A 7,467-nucleotide genomic window follows, 5' to 3' on the forward strand; every position below is an offset into this window, starting at 1 on the left:
TGATAGCTTGCCATCAGTCGACTGATAAGCTCCTATCGGTCGACTGATTGGCAAGCATCAGTCGACCGACCCGACGTATTTTTCAGCTTACAGGTTTTTGTTTGCATGCAGGTTTTCACTTGTTTTGTGCATGTTTAACACTTGTATACTCTCATGTATACACTTAATTGATCTCAAATCAATTACTAACATACTCATTCATCTATAAATGATATTTATCATAATATAACTCATTTATTACTATTTACCACAGTATTTTCAAAAGTGATGGGGTTTTACATTCACCCCCTTAAAAGAATTTAGTCATCGAAATTACGCAATCGTATCTTAGAGATTAATAATATGAGAAAAGCATGTTGAGGAGATAATCCAGATAAGAAAATGCTCACATACACATCTCATACCATTAATCTCTAGATACGAATCACAAGCGATATTACACTTAACAATCTAGAATGCAAATATTCTCACTTAACCCCTAATTAAACGAAACTAGTACGTCGGGTAAAAAATCCAAACAAGGAACCCCCATGTATGTACCATGTGTTCTGAATGATTAGGAGCTAAGTGTTAATATTCATATTCTAGTGTTAAATACAAATGTGGCCATAAAGACAAAATAAACACAAACAAATCATAGTTGACATTATACCTACTCAAACATGTGCGGGTAGTCACGACACATATCTTTCTCGCACTTCCAAGAAGCCACATCAGCTCCTTTCCGGTTCCATTGAATTTTGACTAATGGAATCACTTTATTTCTATGCTTCTTGTCCTCATTAGCAAGAATACAGACTGAGATCTTAATAGTGGTCAAATCTGTCTGAAGCTCAATCGCTGGTGTATCTAACACTCTCTCATGCTCCTCATCACGTAAATGCTTCTTGAGCATCGAAACATGAAAAATTTCATGTACACCTGACATCGATGTTGGAAGATCTAGCTGATACAAGATGGCTCCAACAGGATCAACAATCCTAAATGGTTCAACGTATCTCGGGACAAGTTTTTTTTGTCTGCCAAATCACTGGACATCCTTTATATGTGACACCTTCAACAACACATAATCTCCAACTTGGAACTCTAAAGGTCATCGCCTCTAATCCGCATAACTCTTTTATCGACTCTGGGATGTAAGAATATGCTCTCGAATCAATGCTATTTTCTCCGAAGTCTGTTTAACCAAATCTGGTCCAAGTAATAAGCTGTCCTCTGGTTCTGCCTAATAAATTAGAGATCTACAAGGCCTCTCATATAACTCCTCATAAGGAGCCATACCTATCGTCGATTGATAACTGTTGTTGTATGCAAACTCAATCAATAAAATATGATCCTCCTAGCCACTCTAGAGATTGATAATACATACCCATAATATGTTCTCCAACACTTGGTTGACCCCTTATGTTTGGCCATCTGTTTGTGGGTGAAACACACTATTATATGATAGTAAGCTGCCAAAAGAATTCTGAAAGCTCTTCCAGAAATACGATGAGGAAACTGAGCCACGATCTGATACAATCGCCTCTGGAACTCCATGTAGCCTCACAATCTCCCGTATGAAAATCCATGCATATGTCTCCGCCATGTATGTCATCTTAACTGGCAAGAAGTGCGTTGACTTCGTCAATCAATCAACAATCATCCAAATTAAATCATTCTCTCTATTAGATCTCAGCAAGATCAAAATATCTGCTCATTTCCAATTAGGAATGTGTAAAGGCTGTAAGATTCATGTGGGTCTCTGATATTTTTCCTTCACTTGCAGATAGGTAAAACACTTAGTTACATACTCCACAATATTCCTACGCATGTCGCTCAACCAAAATCGTCTCTTTAGATCCTTGTATATTTTGGTTGTGCCAGAATGCACTGTATACCTGGTGCAATGTGCCTCATCAAATAGATCCTTCTTCAACTGTGAATTCCTGGGTACTACAATCCGGCCTTTCATTGGAAGACCCCTATCTGATTCGATGGTCAAATCTACCTTGGGCACTTTGGTAATTATCTTCTTTCAGGTTTGAATCTAAGAGTCCTCCAATTGAGCATTGATCACCCTGTCCATCCACGATGGCTGTACGATAAACACTCCTAAAATGTGCTGCTCCCACCAATCTCTGGCTTAAAGTCAAACTGACTAAGAGCAAGAAGATCCTCATACAACGAGCACCTCAAAGCTGTAAGCTCATTAAGACGCTTTCTCCTTAACGCGTATGCTAAAACGTTTGCCTTACCCGGATGGTACTGAAGCGTGAATTCGTAATCCTTGATGAACTCGACCCATCGCTGCTACCTCTGGTTGAGTTTCTTCTGAGAGAAAAAGTACTTTAGAATCTAATGGTCTGTAAACAGTTCAAACTGAACTCCGTAGAGATAATATCTCCATGTCTTCAGCACGAAGACTACTGTTGCCAATTCCAAGTTATGTGTGGGATAATTCTGCTCATGAGTCCTCAACTATCATGAAATATACGCTACTACTCTCTGAATCTACATCAAAATGCCTCCTAGACCTGATAATGATGCATTCATGTAGACAACAAATGTCTTGTCACTGCTAGGAATGATCAGCACTGGTGCCGTAGTCAACTTAGCCTTCAAAGTCTAAAAGGCTTCCTAACACTCTGACTCCTAAACAAACTAAACACCCTTTTTCGTAAGGCGTGTCAATGAGGTAGCAATCTTTGAAAATTCTTAGTTGAACTTCCTATAATAGCCGATGAGCCCCAAAAAGATACGAATTTCTACCATGGTCTTCGGTGGCTCCCAATTAAAAAACTGCTTCCACTTTGGTTGGATTCAATGCAATGCCCTCCTTTCTAATAACATGACCCAAAAATATAACATCTGAAAGCTAAAATTCATACTTACTGAACTTAGTATATAACTGGTGCTCCCACAAATTCTGTAACACCAGACGAAGGTGCTACTCATGCTCGACCTTTGACTTCGAGTAGATGAGAATGTCGTCGATGAACACAATCAAAAACTGGTCTAAATATGGATGGAAAACCCAGTTCATCAAATCCATGAATACGATGAGTGCATTGGTTAGCTCAAATGGCATGACAAGAAATTTATAAGATCCATATCGAGTCAGAAAGGCGGTCTTGGGAATATCTATTTCCCGAATCTACAACTAATGATAGCTAGATCGAAGATCAATCTTTAAGGAATACTGTGCTCTCTGCAACTGGTCGAGCTAGATCGAAGATCAATCTTCAAGGAATACTGTGCTCCCGTAACTGGTCGAATAAGTCATCAATCTTCGGTAGTGGAGACCTGTTCTGGATGGTGACCTTATTTAACTCGCGATAATTGATACACAATCGAAGGCTGCCATCCTTCTTCTTCATGAAAGGGCCGATGCTCCCTACGGAGAATAACTCTAACAAATAAATCCCTGAGCAAATAGCTCCTCTAACTAAGTCTGTAGCTCCCTCATCTCAGCAAATGCCATACGATAAGGTGGATGGGAGATCGATGCTGTGCTCAGCTGTAACTCAATGCAGAACTCAACATTTCTCACTGGAGGAAATCCAGGTATGTCCTAAAAGATATCCTGATACTCTGAGATGACCCTAGTCTCGCAAAAATTAGCACCTTGATCTCGAAACATCACCTCCTCGATGTATGCTAGAAATAATTATGTAATCTGGTTGCCCTATGAGGTCGCTACAACTAAGTCGGTCCCATCAGACGCTGACAAGCTGATTGTTTTTGCAAAATAATCGATACTGACGTGGTAGGATGATAACCAATCCATACCCTGAATCACGTTAAAACTCAGACATATGCAAAACGATCAAATTAATAACAAACTCAGACTCATCTAAGCAGATAACACATCTTCTACATATACTCTTTAAGAGAGACACTTCTCCCAAAGGAGTAGAAACTGATAGATGAATGTCTAATGGCTGTGCTACAAGCTGGAGTCTAGTCATGAAAGCATAGAAGATGAAAGAATGCAAAACTCCAGAATAAAAAAGAATACCGGCTAGGAAGGAGTTCACAAGGAACGTACTTTTCACTACGGCCCCACTCATACCATGGTCACACGGTACTACTGCGTACACTCTCTCTGAAGCTATGGACTGTCACGCCGAAGGCTCTGTGGTATACGGGACTATCTGTCCTTAAGGAATCTCCTGGATAGCTTTCACTTGCCTCTTAATGCTCGGAACCGTTGGTGGTGCCTCAAGCCTCAACTGCTGGCCCTAACATCGGCCTTGTCCTCAGCTCCACTGCTGCTGACCCTAACTATTGCCTGCTAGCCTCCTGTTGGTGCATTGTGGCACTCTGCAACTTTGTGTCCAAACTTGTGGCAGTGAAAACAAGTTCCCTGAAACCTGCACTGCTGCTGTGCCCTCTGCTGAGTTCCCTTCTTATGAGGATCTTGCTGTTATGAACCCTTGCCCTGCTGCTGGGTGTTAGACCCTAGAGAGGGGGTGATTAGGGTTTTATGCTAATCTAATCCGATTTTATACCAATTAAAACTAATTAACAAGTTATCCTAGTAGGTATGAAATACAACAAGATATGTGAGCTAGGATAAGCAATATGAGCAATGAGATATATCCTATATAATAGAAATATATGTAAGGATATATAAACTAACACAAGGGTGATATAATCAAACTACAAATGTGATAGGGCAAAATATACAAGAGTAATAGACAATTGGTGATATAAGATAAATGCATAAGCAAATGCACCAAAGACAAACTCAAACACTCAAATGATCATGGAGTTCGGATCTTCCGTCCTATATCTCCGCTCCCTACTCCCGGGGAGAAATCCACTATCACAATCCAGTTTGGAAGCCGAAACTTCTACACACTCGGTTTTTTAGCTAACCGAAAACTCTACAACTCATACTCTTGCAAACCTACTCTACACCCTCACAAGTGTTGGACCTAGCCGTGTCTCTCTTAAGTGCTCGGTTGTAACCTCTCCCTAGGTTCGTCAACCGACGCCACTCCTCTTGGGACAATCCCTGACTCTCACCACATACTCCTCTTGGTGTACAAGTGTGTTACAAAGTGTATCTCATAATAAGCACAAATACAACAAATGTTTGTTCCCTAATATGGATTAGAACACGATGAAAGCTCACACTCAATTATTACAACTCTCACTAACCCAAATATAATATGTATGAAAATACAATAAGCTCATGTGGGTGTGTGTAAGCAACAAGTGAAATAAAATCAAATCCAAACTCAATATAAAAACTAGCTTTAACGAATGATAATCAAATAACTAAGTAAATATAAAGCTAGATAAGAGTTTAGAAAACTTCTCTATAAATACAAAGGAGAGGATGAAGAAGATTGAGGATGAATCCTTCAATTGACAACATAAGCTTCCTCCTTTGTAGACACAAACCCTAAACTTAAAACAAACTATAAAACCCTCTTAAACTTGTTTAAAACTCTCTCATTGTATATGAAATGATAAATACAATGGTGTATATATATGATAGAAGAAAACAACCCTAAAAACCCTCAAAAAACCACTAAAAGACAAAAATAAGCAAGTTACCGTTACTGTGTAATGGTAACATTGGCGGTTGACCGTGAGAAGAAAAACTCAAAAACTGCTCTCTGGACTGCGTACGGTCGACCGCACTATAGGAAACATGCACAAACAGTTTCTAGTTTTTGACAGTTCTAGAATTTTGTGTATCTAATTTTGTAAAATTAATTAAAAATAGTAAATAACCTCCAACAATCATGAAATTTTGAGGGAAGGTTCTAGACATGTAGATGAACATGTAAGAGAAAGAATTTATAAAAAATCACTTCCCAGTTAAGAGAAATAAATGTTTGAACATAGATGAATAGTTTCTAAAAAACTGTTAAAAACTCGTTTTTGTAAATTCAATTGAAAATAACAAAACAACTTCAAAATTAGTAAAACTTGGGGAAATGTTTATATATATGAATGTAAACATGTAAACAAAGAAAATTTTCAAATTGCATTTCCCAATTATGAAAACTCATGTATTTTGCAAGTATGTCCAAAACATAAAAAGTTGATATACATGAAATTTAATGTTTTGACATAAACAAAACTTTAAAACATTTTCAAATGTTCTTATAGACTTAATAAAAGATGTATATCATTATTGTTAAGTCCATAAACCAAGAAAATAATATTTTCACAAAATTGTATATTCTATGTAAACATGAAAACCAAAACCAAACCTTGTGTATATATATAACTATATATATATAAACTAAAAATGTGTATGTGTGCATATGATATTGAGCTTAGAGTATTTAACACACATAATATAAACTTCTAAACTAATTATACCCAAGCTTGATCTTGATCTTCCATAGCTTGACTTGGTAATCTTGCGGATGAAGCTTGAACTTGGATCTTCAACTTGAATTGCAAGGCTTCACTCCATAATACCTCCAGCCTCCATTGGATATGATCGTGAAACCTCTCTATTCCATCCATCCTCCGATATATTGTTTGCCTAGAATAAATATAAAACACAAACACTAGACAAATAATATTAGATGTAAATTGTTTATAAATCATCATCAAAACAAGAAGGCCAACACTGGGGTCCTCCTGATCCTAAAAATGGTCTCTTACCCTTGCCCTTGTCTCCAGTCTGTCATCCTCTAGCTTTCCTTTCCTTGCCCTTTTGAAACATGACAGTCTCTGTCTCCTGTGCTATAGCAGCATTGGCTACCTCCCGTATTGAATGGAATCGTCTGGATACAAGATAGCAGTGTAAACTCGGATGAAGACCCATCAAAAACATCTGTGCTTGATGCTCTTCGATCTGCCACATGCCTGTAAACCTGAGTAAACCTACAAACTTGCTCTCATAATCAGCTATAGTCATATCTCACTGCTCCAACTGGGCTAACTCCTACTCCTTTCCAGCTTTCGTTGCCACTGACACATACTGCTCGTAGAAGAAATAGATGAAGTCCTCCCAGGTGAGTGTCAAAGCTACTCTGGAGTGAACTGAAGTCGGTACCACCCTCCCGCCTTGTCCTTAAGGCTGAATGCTGCTAGCCTTTGCTTCTGTACTATGTCCACATTAAGTATATCTAAAATATTCTAAATATTCCCCACATCTTCCTTCCATTTGTGTGCCGCAAGTGAATCCGATGTGCCATGAAACTCCGGTGCCCTCATCTTCTAATACCTTTCCACTAAACAAAGCCAAAACTCCTGCTCTACGGCCCTATCTACAGCCAATGGTGGTGTGACTGCTGGCGACTCCTATGCAATAGGTACATGAGTTGCTGGTGGCGGCACCACTGGAGGTGGTGTCACGGGCAGAACCTGATTCACCATTTGCTCCTCAATCGCTGTTAACCGGGCTGCAAGTGGTGCTATGAGGTCAATTAGATATTGTGGAACCTGCAGTGGCTCGGGCTCTGGATTAGCTTGCCCAGCTCCTTGAGCACGGGTTCCTATACGACCACG

This window comes from Asparagus officinalis, chromosome 4 (assembly GCF_001876935.1).
Source record: "Asparagus officinalis chromosome 4, Aspof.V1, whole genome shotgun sequence".
Lineage (NCBI taxonomy): Eukaryota > Viridiplantae > Streptophyta > Magnoliopsida > Asparagales > Asparagaceae > Asparagus > Asparagus officinalis.